This window comes from Miscanthus floridulus, chromosome 1 (assembly GCF_019320115.1).
Source record: "Miscanthus floridulus cultivar M001 chromosome 1, ASM1932011v1, whole genome shotgun sequence".
Lineage (NCBI taxonomy): Eukaryota > Viridiplantae > Streptophyta > Magnoliopsida > Poales > Poaceae > Miscanthus > Miscanthus floridulus.
Genome location: NC_089580.1, coordinates 54309325 through 54330586, shown reverse-complemented (window position 1 = coordinate 54330586; position 21262 = coordinate 54309325). Strand labels below are relative to the sequence as shown.

The 21262-nt window shown below is 45.9% G+C and overlaps 1 long non-coding RNA gene and 2 pseudogenes across 1 annotated transcript; 2 read left to right on the top strand and 1 right to left on the bottom strand.

Moving 5' to 3' along the window:
• Positions 1-1339: 1339 nt before the first annotated feature.
• LOC136520854 (uncharacterized) lies at positions 1340-5623 on the bottom strand. Its single transcript, XR_010775412.1, has 3 exons — positions 5218-5623; positions 4703-5132; positions 1340-4323 (listed from the first exon to the last, which is right to left on the bottom strand). It is a non-coding gene; the product is annotated as an uncharacterized lncRNA (long non-coding RNA).
• A 5137-nt stretch (positions 5624-10760) lies between these two features.
• Positions 10761-12441, top strand: LOC136484050 (uncharacterized; annotated as a pseudogene).
• Positions 12442-17035: 4594 nt separating this feature from the next.
• Positions 17036-21200, top strand: LOC136456984 (4-coumarate--CoA ligase-like 1; annotated as a pseudogene).
• Positions 21201-21262: the final 62 nt, after the last annotated feature.

Sequence of the window (21262 nt, the reverse complement as noted above, 5' to 3'; positions counted from 1 at the left end):
CATAAAAGAGCTTAAGATTATAGTAACCCATTTAAACTTAGCATCAAGCTTATCATTATTTACCTGTCCGCTAGATTAGCACCTGTACTAGAGCACTCACTTATTAGGAGCAAACAATATTAACCATAGCAGGTATAATAAGGCTGTCATCATCATATCATCATTTCGAACCATTAAGATATTAAGTGTATCTACATTGGAGATAAGCCCGTCAAGTTCTCACTAACCGGGAGAGACGGCGATTCGAATCGAATTACAACTCAGCTGAGGGGGTATTCCTAACTCTCACCCTGGCATACTTTGCAAGGGTAGCCGTGGGTCACCTTTGGAACATCTCAGGAACCAAATTCGCGGGTTCGATCAGCGCCAGCACTCTCAGGGATTACCCTTCTGCCAGGACGACCAGGACTTTTAAATCACCTGCCCTTGGACTCACGCCTACGGCTCCCTTCCGAGGCGCACTTTATACTTATCGACTCCCGGCCTGAGGTGAGCTACTCGGCTTCGTGGTCGGTCTCCAGACCCGGCCAACTAAGAGAGAGGCATGCGTTCAACATGAACAGGAAAGGCTCCAAGATCCAGTCCTTAATCGACACAGACGGAGTCACTGCAAACCGGCAAGCCTCCGTCCGGTCTTCATTTCAATTTAAGACTGGTTCTTTTCCACGATAGCAAATATAGCCAACCGTGCCACATGTATCTTCCTATATCTCGCAGGTGACAGGAAATCACCCGACTTCTACCGAGTTTAAGCAGGGCTAAGCACTACTCGAGCCTGAGCTACATAGGGTTCAGGGTGACAATATCTGGACAAGGAATGGGTAACCAATGCAGCAAGTGTTTGCATCCAACACCTAAACTTAATGCAACAATATATGTAATAATAATACTGTAACTGCAGTTCGGAAAATAGGAGGCTTAATATGCTCCGGGGCTTGCCTTTCACAAAGTTGCAAGGACGGTGGTCAGGGCACTCAACGGCGACCTCGTCTGGCACTTCTCCTGAAGGCTGCTCCTCCTGAATTTCCGGTGTCGGCTGCTGCTGCTCGTTCAGTTCCTCGAATTCCAGCAGGGTCACTCCTTCCGGTACACCTATTGCATGCCGATGCAAAAGATAAATACCATGGATGCATAAGGTATGACATGATGCTCATGAAGAATGGATCGTAGTAAGTGTTTACGAAGGTATTACTGGACACTCGTTTACCGAGTACTTCGCTCTATTCAAATCACTTTAAGCATGTATCCAACTTAACTTAAATAACAAGAGCAACTTACCTAGCTTGCATAACCTAAGATAAAGATGCTCATCTTCAGTTAAAGGCCTAACACCTAGGAACAGTACCATGAACTTAGGATAGTAAAGACATACTTAAAATAACAGTTAAAGCTTCATATGCAACAAGTAGCAACTTAAATCTATCATAACCCGAGTTCTATAACTCCAAATGACGTACAAGAGGACATTCTGGAAAGCTTATGAAATTCTCTACAATTTATTTGTAAACATCAAAGCATGATTCTAAAGTTGACCAACTCCAATTTCAGTAGACCTAGAATCTGTCCCGCAATGACAGGGTTGCTAACTTAATTATTTAATGATGGTGCAAAAGCCTAATTTGACCAAACCAAGTTAACCAACTTGTTTTTCATACCTAAGCAACATCAGAAAGTACAGTGCTAACTTCTAAATAAATTCTTTAATATCCTTTTCTAATTTATCTAGTTAATTAGGTGATTAAAGCAATATATAGTAAACCTGTTCAGAAAAATCTACAAAAATTACAGTAGCTATTTCATGCTTCACATAGACTACTATAAAAATTTCAAAGCCATTGAGTAAGTAGAACAGTTTACACAAAAATGATAAGGCATACTAGCTTAAAATGGCATAATTAAGAAATCCTAATGAAAAGTGTCAAGCAACAGATTTCACATTTTTCCTAGCATCATTATAGCATAATAATAGTACCCATAAAATTTCACCTTCACTGGATCTATAGAAAAATTATGAAAATTCACACAAGATCCACCTATTAATAAAAGGAAATTCTATAACTTAAAAACTACACATGCACTAGCTCTGAAATTTTTACCAGAGCTTCTAATAAACCTAAATAGAGGACCCACAAAATTTCATAATTTTTGGACCACAGAAACTCAAGATAAAATTCAAACAAGTTTGCATGCTCCTAAAAACACATTTCAAAGTCCTATTTAAATCATCAAAAATTTCTAAAACAAGTGCCCATATAATATTTTTGTTAAATACTAGACATGATCAGGAACCCAACAAAATTAGAACCATAGCATTTGGATCTATATACTAGGAGCTACATATTTTTCAAGATGTACATAAATCTGTGGAATAAATAAACGAAATAAAATGGGAAAACAACACTCAGCCCTACACGGGCCAGCCCAAGAACGGCGGCCCAAGACTACGGCGCTGGCGCGGCCCAACGCGACGCGGCCCACGCTGGGCTCCCGCCTCAGCCGCGGCGGCTGACAAGAAGGGCCCGCGCGTCAGCGAGAGGAGCAGGGGAGGCGGCCTCGGCGACGGTGGAACTCGCCGACGGCGAACCCTCCGGTGAATCGAACAGCACCGGCGTGCTTCCCAAGTCCCCGCGTTTCGATTTCCCTACAAAGCCAAAGCTCTAGGGGTCCCTAAGCGCTCCGACCACGGCGCACGGCGAATCGGCCATGGCGCACGGCGGCGCTCGGCCGTGTCCCGGCGCGGCTGGACCGGCACTGGTGATGGCATCTACACCCAAGCAGCTACTCGTGATGGAGAAGGCTAAACGTGAGCTAAGAGTGGAGGAGGGGAACGGTGCCGTGCTGGCCACGGTGAGGTCACCGGCGCGGCCATGGCTGCGGTGGGAAGAACGGCGAATACGCCCTTACCAAAGCACGATCGACCTGGCTGAGGGGTGGGGGTGGCAGAGGAGATCACGGCGAGGCTACAGGCGGACGGGGCAACGCGTTTTTGCCAAGACGCGGGCGCTAGGCGAGAGCGAAGCTCCGGCGACAATGGCGGGCGGCTCGGTGCTGCGCTGCGGGAGGCGAAGAAATGTGAACTGGAGTGGTGAAGGCGTCGACAGGCGCTGGCTTGAAGTGGAGGGCAACGGCAGCGGCGTCAGGCCAGCCTCGGCGCGTGGCCAGCGTGACAGCAAGCCGGCGACGAGTGGCGGACACGCGGCGTCGAGTCTCTGCGTCGGTCGGCCACATCGTTACTGAAGGTTTTCTGAAAACCGCGATTCAGTTAACCCTTGTCCCGACTGACAGAGCATGTTCGACGATAAATATCTCCTAAACCGTGGCGAGTTAGTGGAAGACATGAACATAAAAGCTATAGACTTATCTTCCCTCTACAATTTCTTTTCAATGATCCCCACCTAAAACTTCATGGATCAGAAGTTACATGAAGCTAAAGTCGGCCTGATGCAACTGGAAAACACTATGACTTAGAATATTTTTCTAAGTGTTGAAAACAGCATGTATCACAGACTTGTGGGCCATGTTTGACCATGTTCCACACATTTTCATGACTTGGCTAGAAAACAACTTTTGTTCCTTGATAAATTAGCCACAACTTTTGTAAAGAGTGCACAGCCATGCAAAGTCTCTAAGTTGCACTTTTCAAACAGTCAAACAATGAGACTCCTATGGTCAATTCTAGTCAAACTTGCACTTAAGGGCATTTTGGTCATTTTGATCTACATGAACAATGTTCCAACAAGTAAACTAAATGTAGTTAAGGTGTATTAGACCATGATCAACCACTTTACAAACTTGTTATACCACTTCTAATGATCACATGGAATAAGACAATTAAAATAAACAATTCAATCATATGTTGCAATGAAATGTTTCATATGTTTCATGGCTTGGTTGTTATTTTACACTTGTCATATTTCTACCATGTTGCCATGTTTCAAGGTATGAGAAATTTATGTTGCATTCATAGGTTGCAATACTATCATTCATGAGCACTCAACTACGAAACACATACAATTTCAAATGTTGCATACGTATGTTTCAATGATAATGACATGGTGATATAGATAATGCACATGATTATGAAATGACATGCAATTAGTGGAAGCCAAACACCTAGGGTGTTACAAGAATGACTAATGTAGATCAGCAGCCAGCAGATTGCAACTCTCAACCCTCAACCTGGGTCCCTGGTGCAGGCTGTTCATGTTGTTGCATGAATGACTCATAGGTCTCCACCCTGGTCTTGGATTCAGGCTGTTCGAGTTCATGCATGAAACCATTCGTCATCGCAAGGAAATCCTTCATATGCAGTTTCTTCCACTCCTGTGGGCAAGAGATAATCTTTGTAGTTAGAAAGCACAAGGCCACATATGTACATACCACATTTTGGGCTATGGGTGTAAATGGAAACAGATAGATGAGGATGTGGAAGACGTATTGATAAAGAGTAGTTGCCGGAATTATGCTAACAAATTGCTACATTCACAGAGTGTGGTTGCAATGGGAATTTAGATCCTGAGGATGGCAATGGCTGATAGAGTTCAGCATTTGATAGGATCCTAAGGTAGCTGCAGTTCTCCTATGGCCATAGCGTGACGATACATTATAGATAGAATTCACGAGGATCAAGTGTGGGGATTAAAGAATCAGAATAATCACATAGCGTTAACATCCCAGGACTGCAGGAAACAAATCTCCTCACCTCAAAATCCCATTCGCCATAAAGATTGGGGTCCTCTGCATAACTCCATACATAAGCGTCAGCCAACATTTTATCTGAAGAGTCCTACAATGCAAAACCACATTTCTTTTAGCAAAGCACCTCTAGATGAGAAATCACAGACTGCAAGTAGTGCTAGTATTTCCAGGGTAAAACAAGAACCAAACACAATGAACGATGGCTTTCCAGTTAAAATCCCCTACGATGGCATTCCAAGGATGAACAGATGAGGGGAAGCATGATTGTTCGTGCAAAAGTTTGTAGAGAACAAGGTATTCATAATCCACGAAGCCGATGCCATATCAAGCAGCGTGTAGCCGCCGCCGCAGCGGCGGCACCGCCAAGGCAAGAGCTGGCTTCCCCACAGTGCCGTAGTTGCCGCTCTCCTCCGAAGTGTTGTAGATCTTGCCATCTATGGAGAAGGAAGACCAGGAGAGAGATTGAGAGCGAACGACAAGGCAAGAGAGGAGCAAAATGGACTCAGCGGATGCACATACGCGAAGGGAGTCTGAGGCCAAGCAGGATCCACACGCTAGCGATGACGCTCCGCTGAATCCGCGCCGCCGCCGCGCCAGGGGGCACCCTCACCGGGGCTCGCCCATGCCAGGGCCGCCGCGCTCAAGGATTGGCCGCGCCGGGGGCCACCCTCGCCGGGGCCGCCGTGGCAGGGGCCTCCCTCACAGGGGCCGCCGCCCCGGGCCCTGCCCTGCCGCCGCGCTAGGGGGCGCCCTCGCCGGGGCAGGGGCCTCCCTCACCGGGGCCCTGCCCTGCCGCTGCGCCGGGGTGCACCCTCGCCGGGGCTCGCCCATGCCAGGGCCGCCGCGCTCGAGGACTGGCCACGCCGGGGTCCACCGTGTTATCCGTGTCCTTTTTTTTTTTTTTTGAGTGGACGCGGCTCTGTTTGGGCCGAAGCCCAGCTAGCTGACGGGGCAGCACTTATGCTCTGGCCACCGTTAGATATGAATGAACGCCTGGATGCTCAGCAACCGTAGAGAGAAGTCATGTGGCCAACTGCAGAGGATCTCATTCCCTCAAACACAGGGTTGTGGACGCTCCACTAGACACATCCGACCATCGAGGCAACAGCTCCAAGTTTTTAAATTTGGACTAACTCGTTATGCCCTAGCCTCACTACTTTGACTTTGACAGCATAAATCAGAGTAAGGGTAAAAAAAAAAGTACGCAGAGACTGAGGAGAGAGAGCGCCTTGTAGAGAGATGGAAATCATTAACAAAGCAAATAAAATATCATCATTGCTAATGTCTTAACTTGAGTTGATTTTGAATGTATTTATATTTACGGAGAAGAGAGACTAGATTAACATTAGAGCATCTCCAAGAGTTCTCTAAACATCCTCCTAATTCTTGTTTTTTTAGAAAGATGGGTAAAAAACCCTCTCCAAGAACTTCTAATATTTACTACTAATTTTTAGGACTTGGAAAATTCTCCCCTTCCGCGTAACTTTACGCGGTTGCGCAGAGAAGCCGTTCCCGTGCGTCGTCCTTCTTCCCGCGCCGTATTTTGCCGTGCAGAAGCTTGGTCTTCCAGCGCGCGCAGCGGTTCTAGAACCAGACGGCCACCTGGCGGGGCGCCATCCTGAGGCGGCGAGCCAGCTCGGTCTTGCGCTCGGGCTCCAGCTTGTTATCTTCCTCGAAGCTCCGCTCCACACTACTGCAGACGGGCTCTTTGCCGAGTGCTTAGGCACTCGGCAAAACCCCTATTGCATTGCCACACTCGGCAAAGAGCAGTCGGCAAAGAACCCGTCGGCAAATATTTCTTTGCCGAGTGCCACATATCGGGCACTCGGTAAATCCTTTGCCGAGTGTCACGTCAGCACTCGGCAAAAAAAAAATCCGACGTCAACTCTGACGGCCTCTTTGCCGAGTGCCACCTCAGCGACACTCGGCAAAGAATTTTTTCTTTTTTTTGAAAATTCTTTGCCGAGTGCCATACTCTTGCACTCGGCAAAGAAATTTTTTCTTTTAAAAAAAAATCTTTGCCGAGTGCCATGGCTCTAGCACTCGGCAAAGCTGGGAAATTGGGTCTCTGCTTCCCAGCTTTGCCGAGTGCCATGGTCACGGCACTCGGCAAAGCCGTCTTTGTTTGCCGAGTATGGCACTCGGCAAAGAGGGGAAAAATGCTACTTTTTTTGTTTTTTACTTTCCATCAGCACAAACAAAGAAATCACATATATATCAACACACAGCATATGATATATCACATACGCATCCATATTCCATCACATACACATCCATAACCCATCACATACACATCCACCATCCATAATACATCACATACAAATCCATTGTCCATAATCCATCACATACATTCGCATCATCCATGACAATATCCATCACAATATATATATATATATATATATATATATATATATATATATATATATATAGTAGTAGTCCAACATAAGGCTAAGTCTAACACAAGTCCATGCAACATGAAAAGAAACAAATAAACGGTACCTACTGCCAGCCTCCCCACCCGGAGTGTGAACTGCCACCTTGAGGAGGGTCAGTTGGCCACCTGGCCTGTGGAGAAGGGCCACCTTGAGGAGTCGGGTTCGAACCCGCCGACTGTGGCTGCACAAAGGAGAAGCAAATTCATGAGTATCTACAGGAGGGCCGCACAAGCTAAAGGAATAAACAACCATATATACTCACCGGAGTCCCTACAGGAGGAGGAGCCATAAGTGGAGCGAGCAGCGACTGGGGCACGACCACACCTGGCAAGGCCTGAAGGCTCGCCATGAAGCTGAACATGTCCTGCAGCCTCTGCGCCTCGGCCGCCCTCTGGGCTTGTACAGCCTCCATCTCCAGCCAATGGGCCTCTGCCTGGGCCGCCTGCTGGGCCTCCAACCTCCGCAAGTCGGCCTGCAACATTCCACCCACAATGTTTAAACAATGCAAAGACAAGGTAGATGTGTAAAAGCAATGAACGATGAATAAAACAGTACTAACATGAAGTTCCGCCATCTGCTGCTGTGAGCTCTGCTGCCGAGAGTGTATGGGGAGGGAGGAGCTCGTGCTCCTTGCTTGAATCTCGGCGAGGTTGGGAACAGAGGCAGAGTCGACTATGCTGTCCGCCATCTAGTACCGGCCGTGCTGCTTCCCTCCTCCTAGCCTCAACAGGAGGTCTGTGTCCAGGGGCTGGGTGGCCGGATCGAAGTCCTCCCCATGGCGCTTGTGGGCCGCCGAGGTGTACTCGCTAAGCTTGCTGTGGACGCTCACATTGGTGTACGTCTCGGGCCCGTCCGCCGGGTTGTAGGTGACTTCCGGGGCTGTTGCCTTGCCCTTGTGTGCCAGGGCGTACGCTATGAACTCGTTGCATTCCTGGCCTTGGTGCGCCTGGGACTGCGAGAAAAACATAAAGATGATTACAAGTAATGAGAATTGAACGTTAGAATAAATAAATAAAGATGAAAACACAAAGAAGATTACCCATGTCTGGGCGTACGCGCTGAGGCTCCGGTTGCCTTGGTGGTGTGGCGCCCCACCCATCTGCAGGCGGCAGTCCCGACGGATGTTGTGCTTCTTCGCCCACTCCTCCGAGAGCCACCTGTCCACAATGGCCTCCCAGCAGAGGCGGTGCCTGGCGCACCAATCAGGACATTGCTGCATGCCATCAAGTTATTGATATGTCAGAAGATGAAATGAAGCCTATCTATTCTTCATGGAAGGAGTCAGTATTAATGTTTCATACTTACCGAGAGGTACTGCTCCTTGGTGAGCGTCCTGGTCCTAGCATTGGCCTTCCTCACCACCTGACCAAGGACATCGACGCTGTAGTTGATGATGCACTGGAGCCGCGTCTCGTGGTACAGGTCCGAGAGTCGGGACCTACAGACCTTGTCCTGCACTCGCGCCGCCCGGTCCTCAAACCCTTCGTCGCACCTGAAGAAGTCCTACATACAGACATCATGTATCATTTCATTATTTCAAGAACGACCAATGAATACGTAGTATTGACCAATTTAGTGCGATGAAGACTCACCCAGAACTCGGCCTTGATCCGCGCCGCAACGGTGCCGAACTCGTTGTCCTCGGCGGCGTAGAAGTGGTCCCACGTCTAGGGCGGCGAAGTCACCGAGGCGTAGGTGACCATGCCAGGGTAGTGCTGCCGAATCAGATGTGGAGATGTCCTGGTTTGTGAGCATCGTACGTGACAACGTGGTCGAAACTTTTTCAAAAATTTTCCACGGCATACGCATACGATATGGCGACAACTCGACAAGTTTCATGATATTTGGAATTCGTTCACATTTTATACAATTAAAAAACCACTCCCACGCAAGTTGGCGGCGTTGCCCCGTGAGCACGTTGATCGAAATTTCGAGACAGTTCCTGGATTTAGCCTAAATTTACACTAAGAAACAAGGATAACATTTTTTGAACGAATATAATCCATTATTCGATGCACCTGCAGTTCAAACTTACATTTTCTGAAAAAATTCAACAAAACAAAATAAACTATAGAAATATGCCAAAAGGCAATGAAAATGTTCCAAATTTAAACATGTTGTTTGTGGTAGTGTACTAAAGCTTCAAAAAAATTAGTGGCAAAAAATCAAAATTTTTTTTGCCGAGTGCCAAACGGGGGGCACTCGGCAAAGAGGACGCCGCTGGATGCCGTTAGGCCCCTACCAATCTTTGTCGAGTGTCTGCCTTTGCCGAGTACAGGTCTTTGCCGAGTGCCATATTTTGCCGAGTGCGACGCTCGACGAAGCATGTCTTTGCCGAGTACCCAAAATTTGGCACTCGGTAAATCACGTGTTTCTCGTAGTGCCAACAGCTGCACCTGCTCCGCCGTCAGACGGCGCCTCTTCTCGGGCGCCTGCTCGTCGTAGTACTCCTCCTCCAGGAGCTCCTCGTGTCTAGTGAAGAAGGGCCGCTTGCCCACGCGCGTCGCGTCGTCCATGCCCAGGCCATCGGAACACCTGCGCCACATGGCATCGCACCACCGGTAAGCAATCGGGGATCTCAAGAGCCGCCAGATCTGAGCGGCCCCATGGTCCACGGATAGTCACTGACGCACCTCGGAAGAAGCAGCAGGCCTGCAAGGTGGAGGCGTTCGAGGAGCACGACGAAGCGTACAACGGCGCCGTGGCTGTGCAGAAGCACTCCTTCAAGGAGGAGGAGGAGGAGAAGTACGGCGCTGCTGCCGTGAAGAAGCACGACGAGTTCAAGGAGGAGGAGAAGTACGGCGAAGTAATCGACGTGGAGTACGGCGCCCACTACGGCATCGGCGCCGCCGTGAAGAAGCAGGGCTATGGCTACACGCAGGAGGCGTACGGGGAGACCGAGGCTGCTGCAGGGTATGGCGGGGCCCACTACGACAGTGGCGCCGGCGGGAGGAAGCAAGGCTACAGCTACACGCAGGAGGCATGCGGGGAGAGCGACGCCGGCTACGGCGCGCACCATGGTGGTGCCGGTGCCGCCGTGCAGACGTACGCCTACGACCAGCAGGCGGCGTACAGCAGCAGGCCTACAAGCAGAAGGACGCAAAAAAAGCCGAGTGGACCCAAATTTGATTATTGAGAAGTGAAATATTAGGAACTATTGAAGATGATTTTTTTTTTCTTCTAATATATTTTTAGAAGTTGGGAAACATGGAGTTTTTAGAAGGAAAATTTAGGGAGCACTTGGAGATGCTCTATATTGAGTTCAAATCCCAGACTTTCAAACAGGTCTTAATAAAAGTTGTGCATAGAGACTATGCCAAACGAACATGGTTTTATATCTTGCTACCTATCTAAACATGCCAAATTACAAATCCATTTTTTACTCTTAAAAACAGGGGAAAAAGTGGAAACTCGTTTCTATTTTTTGGGAGAATTCAAAGTTCCAAATGTGAGGGTCAAATTATAAAAGTATACTTTTTCATTACTTTTAAAATCTTGTCATTACATCCCCTCCATGTGCGATCCAAAACATTTTCGAATCGATGGAGAAGAAAACTCCCTCCAAACCCTAAAGGCCTAAACTCGGCCGAACCCCACAGGCCGTCAGACAGGCCCCCAACCAACCGTCCAACCTCTCACCCGGGCACCCGGCGGCCCCCAGTCCCCTGCAGTCCACCCATGGCGGCGGCGAGCCAGAGCGATGCGCCTCACCGGGAGCCCGGGCAACGCCGTCCCATGTGCGGCGTCTGCACGAAGCCCCTCCGCCTCTGCCTCTGCGGCCGCTTCCGCTCCCCGCCGGTGGACAACGCCGTCGGAGTCACCGTCCTGCAGCACGCGATGGAGGCCCACCACCCGCTCAACTCCACGCGCGTGGCGCGCCTCGGCCTCCGCAACCTCGCCGTCGTTCAGGTCACCGACGTCAACCACCGCGCCCGCTTCATCCTCACCACGCTTGAGGCCGGCGGCGGCGCGGCGGCGTCGGGTCTTGCAGGCGGTCCTGTGGCTGCTCATTTTGGAAACCATGATCGGTCTGACGGGCCTGAGGAGATCGACTTGCAGAATGGCGGTGGCCCTGCGTTTCCTCGTGATGGGATTTGCGCCAAATCAGATCGAAAAGATAATGCGAGCTGTGATTTTGACGGGTCCGGATTGAATGCCTGTGGTTATCTGGGCGCTGAAGACATCAGTTTTGGTGATTCTTGTGAAAGGTTGGATCTTGGGGACCTCAATGGTGGGATCTTCTGCAATCTTGCTGGAGAGGTTGGTTCTCTTAGTTGCGCCAGATTCATCGAGAAGACGAAGAGTGATGGACAGTCTGCAGCAGGTCTTGAAAGGCCTAGCTCTGCAGCAAACCAGATAGAGAACTCTGTTGATGACTCAACTATAGGTGAAAGCAACCATAGAAGCGAGGTGGGGTAGACTCAGGAGAAGTTAATGGGATGGTTAATGACTGGAACGGTATGGGAGAAGAAATAGATGAAGCTAGTGCTGCTATTGGACAGGATTGGACCAGGAAAAACATGGATAAGTGCACTATTGCATACACAGAGAAGGTACTAAGGATTGATATTGAACGCGGAGTGAAACCCAAAATCAGATGGTTATCAAGAGGCCCGCTTGGTGAAGCAGCTGTCTCAAATGGCTTTCTTGTCACAAAGATACAGATGAAGAAGTGTAAACTCACTGGAGAAGTAACAGTGTTTGAGGAATTCTCAATCACCATACCGCCAAAATCTGCTTTGCTATTTCCGTGCCAGCGGGCAATCAGCATTGATGCTTCAGGTTGTCAGGTACAACATTTGATTGTGTTGGATGGCACTTGGGCAAAAGCACAGAGGATGTACCATGAGAATCCATGGTTGCAACTTCTGCTATACGTGAAGCTGGAGTCAGATAGGGTTAGCTTGCATAGTGAGGTGAGGCATGAGCCAAGGGCTGGGTGCTTGTCTACCATTGAGAGTATAGTTGTTGCCATGAGGAAACTGGGAGAAGATCCAAAGGGATTGGATGATCTCTTGGATGTTTTTGAGTCGATGATTGCTGATCAGCGGCGATGCAAGGATGAGAATGTCAAGCAAAAGCTGAAGTCCTAATCATAAAAAAGTCTTATCATCGTCAGTCTGTTGTCTAACTTCATGATGACCTCTGGATGCATTTTTCAGTTCACATGACATATATACGTTACTTCATACTGAGAAATTTTTAATGCCGAAACTTCATAGTTAGATGGTGCTTTCCATTTAAGCTTTATCTCATTTTCTGGTTAGGGCAGAGCATATCATTGTCGGTTTCACCTTCTGTGATCAGATCTGACTCTTTTCTCATCATTGCTAAGCTCTCAACACAACTATTTTGTAGACTTGGACCTATGGTAATCATTTTGAATGGGATGATGATACATCAGATATGTGATACAGCACTGCATTGCTTCTGCTCCTATTCTCCTATGCTTCTTAAAAAACTACAACAACAACAACAACAACAACAACAAAGCCTTTAAGTCCCAAACAAGTTGGGGTAGGCTAGAGTTGAAACCAATCAAGGTTATTCTTCTTAAAAAACTGCTTACAATAAACTATTTAGTTGACCCCCTTCACTGATCTTGGGCCAGTTATAATTTTCTTGCCATTTCCAATGTTCCATGCCATGAAGTTTGCTACAACAAATTAAAAACTGAGTTGCTGAGAAATTTTTTTATTGTCATGGGAATGCCTATTTTTCTTTCTGCCATTGAAATTTTGTGCGTCTCATTCTGTCAACTCTCAGTCTGCTTCCACCATTTTTGACTAAGTAAAGATTTCCCCCCCTTAAAATTATCATGACGAGTATGCTGCTGGAGGTCCTTGAGAATTGAGATCCTGGTTTCTAATTAGCCTCCTTGCACAATAAGCAGGTAAGGCTGCCTAGAAAATTCCTTTCCCCAGACTCCATGTTATGTTGGAGCTTCCGGCATTGGATATGTTATGCCTTTTGTTTAATAATTATCATGAACAATGGAAATATTATGAAACATGAATTGCATAAAAAATGCAGGATTTGTGTATTTCTGTTTTCGTATGAACAATGGAAATACTATCAAACATGAATTGCATAAAAAATGCAAGATTTGTGTATTTCTGTTTTCCTATAGACGGTGTGCGATGTACACCTTTCTTTTTTTTGAGATGAAAGAAGTTATAGTCTTGTTTTTGCAAATAACAGAAGTTAACTCTAATTCCCTCTCTATGTGTGCTATGTCCTATTGGTCAAGTTTACACTCTATGTGTTTAAGCCCATTCGTTTATCAGATCCTCATTTCACAGCTCTTCCTACAGTTACATTTTTTTTCCTGCATGGTGTTCAGTTGTTTCCCTTGATGTTATGGTATTGCAGTGCTCATCAGATAAAATAAATGAGTGTCCTGGTTTATGTCCTGAATAAGCCCTTGGTCCTGAACAAGCTAACTCTGACTTGCTGCTTACTCAGGTTCAACTCCAATTTCGTTTCATTTTTACTGTTACCATAAGCAACCACTTGCACGGCCATATCTGGGTTGGCCTGGCTGTTTCTCATTCCAGTTTTTTTCTGCATTTGCCGAGAGGGTCCTTTTTTTACCTTAAAGAAAACATGTCGGTTGTATCAGTTGGACTTGGTAGAATCATAATATTCACTTGCTGGGTTTCTTTCTCACAGGCTAGTGATTTGCATCTGTAGAAGAGCTGATTGGCTTTTAGCTGCCTACCATTGGCCTATTATTCAATACAAATGGTGAGATACCACCTGGATATATTTTTACTCCTGCTAGCACAAACTGTGTGTAGATTTTTTTAAAGGTTCTTTTTTGCTAAATGGGAACCCCTTCAGCTTTTCCTGTGGTAACATTTTCTTAGGCAGTGGAAAACGCTACTGTGGCCAAACGTCAGGTGATTAGCACAGATGTGTCACCTTTTTAGTGGGGACACTTCCTAGGGCTTGTTTAGATTGCCTCAAAATTCTAAGTTTTTTCACTCTCTCTCCATCACATCAATTTTTGGACGCATGCATGGAGCATTAAATGTAGGTAAAAAAAATAACTAATTATACAGTTTAGTTGTAAATCACGAGACGAATCTTTTGAGCCTAGTTAGTCCATGATCGGACAAAGTTTGTCAAATACAAACGAAACGTGCTACAGTGTCCATATTGCAAAAATTTGCAATCTAAACAAGGCCCTAGTATGGCTGTATGAGGTTTCTGCAACTCTACCATTGAATCTTTACATAAATGCTCTGTAATTGCGGTTGGAAGGAATGAGAGGATGGCATAATGATGCCAACAAGATATTTGGGTAAGAGATCATGGTTTATAGGGTGGTTGTCTGTCTTTTTTTTTTTAGTTTTAGTTATTGTTCCGCTCTAGTGCCAGTTTTGGTCCCAGTTTGAGTTCTATAAATGGCTGGATAGCTTGTCGCAGCTCAATTAGTAATTTGACTGTTTTTTCTTAAAAAAACATTTTAGTTGTTTTTATTTTTTTGATAGGATTTAGTTGTTTTTAGCTTGTCTACAAATCCAATATTCTAAAAGCACTTTTGCAACTGAATTCAATTATACTGCTTTGAAAAGTTCAATCATTTGATGGAATTATGAACATGGGACAATGATCATGTTGGCTCTATGCATCCTCGGCACTCCTCAGGTCCTGAGTTCGACTCCCCGTGGGAGCGAATTTCAGGCTGAGGTTAAAAAAATCCCCTCGCCCGCCCCCAGGTGCCAAAGCGCAGTTTGGCCCCGGCCCGGTTCTCACAGGGTTACGGTACCACTGCGTCAGGCTGGGGGCGAGGGTTCGGGGGTTTTCTCGATCTGTGTGAGAAGATCTTCTTCTTAAAAGGAAAAACCCGGGGGCCGTCATACCCCCGCAGGTCGAGTTTTTTTTTATGATTGGTTGTTTGTATTAGTCTTGGTCTGCATTAGACCTTGTGCAGTACAACCTAAGCCAGCACAAATGTATGCAATGTCTTTGGTGTTTAGTTGTTCTATCTAGATGTTGTGTTTTATGTATTCGCGTCCATGTTTTAATAGAGGTCTCAATCTTTTACTAGAGGGATGGGCGTATGGCAAATGAGAATATTTCTTTTTGTATAATTCATGTTTTGAGCACTGTGTAAGTTTGCGTAACAACCTCTACAAGGAACCAAATGGGCAAAATATAATGCACCAGTCTGGATAAATGTTAATGCAGGTAACCAAACAAGCCATACGGAGCCTGTATGTAATTAGTGAGTATCACTTTGCAATTGTAGGAATGTTTTGTTTCTCCACCAGTTGCTACAGTTAAACTATATTCACGTTTTTCTGTTTGAAAATATCCATAAGTATTCAGTTTGAACAGGTTCAGCAACAGGTCATGGATAAATATCCATAAGTATTCAGTTTGAACAGCAAACTCTTTTCTGTTCCAGTGCAATGAATTAGGTGGTAAATACTTTTTCCACTCCAATCTCTAAACAAATTCCAAAATAACGAAAAAGTCGCAGATCCCAAATTGTGGTCAGAAGTTGAAGCACATGCAACACGTTTTTTCTTCCCGAACGCACTCATCTTCGCGCTTAAATTTTCTGTACACGTAAAAGGGTACCACAGAAGCTAAAATGTAAGTTTTATAGGACGGTGATTAGACCTGCTATGTTGTATGGTGCAGAATGTTGGCCTACGAAAAGACGACATATTCAACAGATAAGTGTCGCGGAAATACGTATGTTGCGTTGGATTTGCGGTCATACAAGAAGGGATCGAGTTCGGAACGATGATATACGTGATAGATTAGGGGTAGCACCAATTGAAGAAAAGCTTGTCCAACACCGATCGAGATGGTTTGGACATGTCCAACGAGGACCTCCAGATGCACCGGTGCGTAGTGAAATTCTAAGCCAGGATAGTAACGTGAAGAGAGGCAGAGGTAGACCGAAGTTGACTTGGGTAGAGACAATAAAAGGAGACTTGAAAGGATAGAATGTATCCAAAGATTTAGCCTTAGATATGAGTGCTTGAAAAACAGCTATTCACGTGCCTAAACCTTGATTGCTTGTGCTGGGTTTTAACTCTAGCCTACCCCAATTTGTTTGGGACTTAAAGATTTTGTTGTTGTTGCTGCTACTGTGCATCGCCACGTTCAATCGTCGATGACAGTAACTTTAAAATTAAATTTTCATTTCAAACACTTCGTGTACCGTTACATCTGGGAAAAAGTTATCGTGGCTTTTAGGCATGTCTACTTGCTACATTACAAAAGTATTCCATGGCTTACGTAAGGTCGTTTTGGTTGTGCCTACATTAAACTTCTCCTTTTGACAAAATCTACACAGAAAAAAAAAATACCACCATCTATAATATTAAATTAGTTTTATAAAATCCATCATAAAATATAATACACTGTGATAGTGCATTTACTTAGAACGGTAGATGTCGACATACGTATTTTTCTATGAGTTTAGTGGAAGCATGAAAATCTTGACTTATAAATAAAACTAGTACCTATATGTATATGTTTCAGAAAGAGGCAGTAACATTTAACAACGATTTTCTTTTGAGAAATGGTGTAATTTGTTAGGAGTGTTAGAGAAACTCCAAGAAACTTATTCTTTCTAATCGTTAGGAATAAAGATTTTAGTAAAAAGATTATATTCCAACAGCTCTTTAATTAGTTTTTTTAATATAGTCATTTTCTATTTCAGATTTCTTGGTAGCTAAAGAACGAGAATGACTATTTAAAGTGCACAGTAGATTTCCCTGGGCAAGTTGAACCGAGTCAGCCTCGCGGAATTGATTTTGACGGGTGACTGGCTCATATGGTGGGAGCGTAGGAAGTTTATCCATGGAGAATCCATCCAGTAGACGGCGCGATCAGCCTTATCAATTGCTTGTCTAACGATAAATTATCAAAGAGTTATGAGGAAGACCATCAGACGGAGGGAGAGATGGAAGAAACCACCGGAAGGGAAGCTTCTGATGAATATTGATGGCAGTTTCAGACTTTCAGAGAGGGACAAGGTAATGGAGGAACAGGAGTCGTCGTCAGAGACTCCAATGGTTCGTTTATTACAGATCATGCTCTTATTTGGAACATGTGGTGGATGCCTCGATATCGGAGAAAATGGTTCTCAAAGAGGGACTCCAGCTAGCTCAACGAATTGGTTGCAATGACCTCATCATACATTCAGACTGCTTGAGGTCGTGGAAACCATGAGACTGGGGTTTTCGTCTTCAGCAGGTGCTCCAATTTATGATGATTATTTCTCACTGTTGCAGGGGTTCGTCGTTGTTTGTATTGAGCATTGTGATCGCGAAGCAAATAATGTATCGCACAGAATAGCTAGGGTAGCTTTAGCTTTAAAAGACAATTGTATTTGGGTCAATGAACCCCCTAGCTTTATTCCTGAATCAATGGTGAACGATGTAAAAGTGCACCGTATGGTTTCTCTAAATAAAAGTGCGCATAAGGTATATAAAAAATGTTAGAGAGTGAAAAAATATAAAAAAACATTTTTTTATTTAAATGATCTTTAAACGATGATTTAGAGAGTAAGTTATATAAAGTTAGTTGCCAAATTGCAAAGGGTCGACGTAGACCACGCATGTCGCTGCACGTTTGTATTTTTCTGACCGGAGGTGACGGTGAGCAAGATATTCCCTCCGACGGGCCGCGCGCTCACCTTCGGGTCCCTCCGGTCCGCGGTGCTCGTCGCGGCCGCCGCGCTCTCCTCCCGCGCGGGCGTCCGCCGCGGCGACGCCGTGCTGCTCCTCGCGCCCAATAGCGTGCTCTACCCGGTCTGCTTCCTCGCCGTCACCGCACTCGGCGCCGTCGCGACCACGGCTAACCCGCTCTACACCCCGCCGGAGATCGCCAAGCAGGCCGCCGACGCCCGCGCCAGGCTCGTCGTCAGTCGTCACCGTCTCCGACCTCTTGCCCAAGATCGCCGGCCTCCGCCTCCCCACCATCCTCCTCGACGGCGGCGACGGCGACGGCGCCTCCGTGCCTTCGGACTGCCGCCCCAGCGGTAACGTCACTCTCTACTCGGACCTCGTCTCCGGGGTGCAGGAGGCGGAGTACCGGCCCCCGCCGGCAGTCGGGCAGGGCGACACGGCGGCGCTGTTCTACTCGTCGGGCACGACCGGGGAGAGCAAGGGCGTGGTGCTCACGCACCGCAACTTCATCGCGGCGGCGACGATGGTGACGTCGGACCAGGACGAGCTCGGGGAAGGCCGCAACGTGTTCCTCTGCTTCCTGCCCATGTGCCACATCTTTGGCATGGCCGTGGTCACCCTCGGCCAGCTGCAGCGCGGCAACGCCGTCGTCGTCATGGCCCGGTTCGACGTCGACGCCGTGCTGGCCGCCGTCGAGCGGCACCGCGTCACGTACCTCTTCGGCGCGCCGCCCGCGATGGTCGCGCTCGCCAAGCATGGCGGGGGCGGCAGGTACGACCTCAGCTCGCTCAGGTGCATCGGCTCCGGCGCCGCGCCGCTCGGCAAGGACGTCATGCTGGCTATGGCTGACAGATTCCCCGGTGCTGACATTATCCAGGTGGGTTAGCATGTGGCATCGTGCAACATTAAATGCAGATAGGACAGGAGTACGTAATGTGATGATCTTTTTTTCGAACCGGACACATCACATTATGATCCTAACATTATGAGAACCGTTGACACCGTAGCCTGTGGACATGGTCCCACGAGCTGGCATGCTGGCGTGTGCACTACATCTACAACTGTTTTTTTTCTGGTGGGTGTGTGTGTGTGTGTGTGTGGGGGTGGGGGGGGGGGGGGGGGGGGGGGGGGCGAAATTTGAACCCGTTCGATTGCAGTTTCTTTTACCTAAAACAAGTGAATTTCTAGCCTTCGGAATTTGTCTCAAAATAAATGTACTTTTAGATATAATAGTCCACCTAGTGCTAGTAGGGTTTTCCTCTTCAAAGGGCAATCATTATATGCTGAAATAACTTTTGATATGGATAAATATGTAATTTCCATATAGCATTGATGTTCTCAAGAATAGAAGAGAGAGAGAGAGAGGGAGGGTACTAGTACTACTTTTTCTTTTATTAGGCTCAATGTGGCATATTTTGACATGCTAGTTTGGAACTGATGCTAGGTTTTGGTATGCTCACCTGTGATTCTCAAGAATTGAATGGTGTGCTCACCTGTGATTGTAAAGAACAATGGTAACATTGATCATTTGATCTGGCATGCTAATGAGCTGCGCAAGCCCTGTATTTAGAATTGTGACAGGTTTAGGTGATTACTATAAAACAGCACAATGATAACTGTGTTGAACATGTAGTATTTGTTGGAGTGCATCCTGTAGTGTTACCTTTAGACCAGACATATAATACTCCCTATGCTGTTCAAAATGCTGAAAAATGTTTACTTTTTTTGCGAGAAAAAAAAGTATAGTTGTAGTTTTGCTGCCATTCTTTTGTATCAAGAGTCATGATTACAATGATAGCTACCTATAAACTCAGGGGTGCTCCTCTTGCAGGGTTATGGTATGACTGAAACCTGCGGGATTATATCCCTGGAGTACCTGAAAAAGGGCCGTGCCCGTCAGTTTGGTTAAACTGGAGCACTTGTCACCGGAGTTGAAGCAAAGATTGTTGATGCAAAGACAATGAAGCATCTGCCTCCGAACCAACTAGGAGAAATCTGTGTTCGAGGACCAAACATAATGGAAGGTAAATTTGAATTGTGGTCTGTGTAAATTTAAAATTTTAAACCTGTCATTTATGATCAGAAGGGGAGCTGTATTCACTAAATATAACATCAATTTCTTGGTCAACTATTTACAAATTAAAATACCGAGCTCACTCAAATGATATTGCACTGAAACTACATCAATTGTCAGTAGTATTATTTTTTGGCATTGCAATTGTTTATCGAGAATTAGGATATGCCAATTGCTAATGACTGACATGGTTTGAAAGGAAAAGGTAGATAGTGTTTTAGATCAAGATGCCCCATCTATTCGATAGATCAAGATGCTCCATCTATTAGATATGTATAGCCATGTGCTATACATATCTAATACACCTCCTACAAAGTTCCCTGTCATGAGCTATGTGCATATCTACAATGTTTCTCACCGACAACAGGCCCAAACGTCAACTTCTCTTTACTTATTTAATTGGGGAAATTGTTGATAGGTTATTTCAACAATGTGCAAGCCACTGAGTTTACAATCAAGCATGGGTGGTTGCATACTGGTGATCTTGGATACTTTGATGAAAGAGGCCAGCTTCATGTTGTGGATAGACTTAAAGAGCTGATTAAGTACAAAGGCTTCCAGGTAAAGAATTTCAGTTTTTTTCCTGGAAATTCTTTTCAGTTTTAGCAACCCTTTTCTTATAATCATGTGAGGGAAAATTAGTTTCCCCTCCTTGTACCAGAAATTTTCAAGTGAAGCAGAATGTCCGTAGACCCATTTTTTCAGTAGGAACTTTGTATGTTCCTTTATTTACTGGCAGATTGCTCCTGCTGAGCTTGAAGGACTGCTTTTGTCTCATCCAGAAATTCATGATGCTGCTGTTATCCCGTAAGCTGAACAACTTAGATTCTAGTTTTGTAGCTTCTTGTAAGATAAAAAAAATACCTTCAATTCTTTTGTTTTCTTGTCTCTTATTTTGGAAATCTACTTTCTCCAAGGTATCCTGATCCTGAAGCAGGGGAAGTTCCTATCGCCTATGTTGTACGATCACCAAAGAGTTCACTGGCTGAAGTTGATGTCCAGAAATTTATTGAGAAGCAGGTGATGTTGGCTAGTAGAAGCCAAGCTTAGTTGTGACCAGCAACTAGTTTTACTATAGTAAAAAGACCATAGTATCTCTCTCACTAATAGAATGAACCATTTGTAATTCCTGAATGGACAATGTTCTGTACTCCTGCATCAACTGAATATATGACCCTTCTAATAACACCGTAATGACTTTGGGTGAACTACATTTCAGGTCGCGCACTACAAGAGACTGAGGAAGGTGACGTTTGTGGACAGTGTACCGAAATCTGCTGCGGAAAGATTTTGAGAAGAGAGCTCATCGCCCAAGTCGGATCATCCAAGCTGTAGCAAATTGATCTTCTCAATTTCATTTCAGTGCTTGTCTAGATGCAAAAGTACAGAATCTCGGC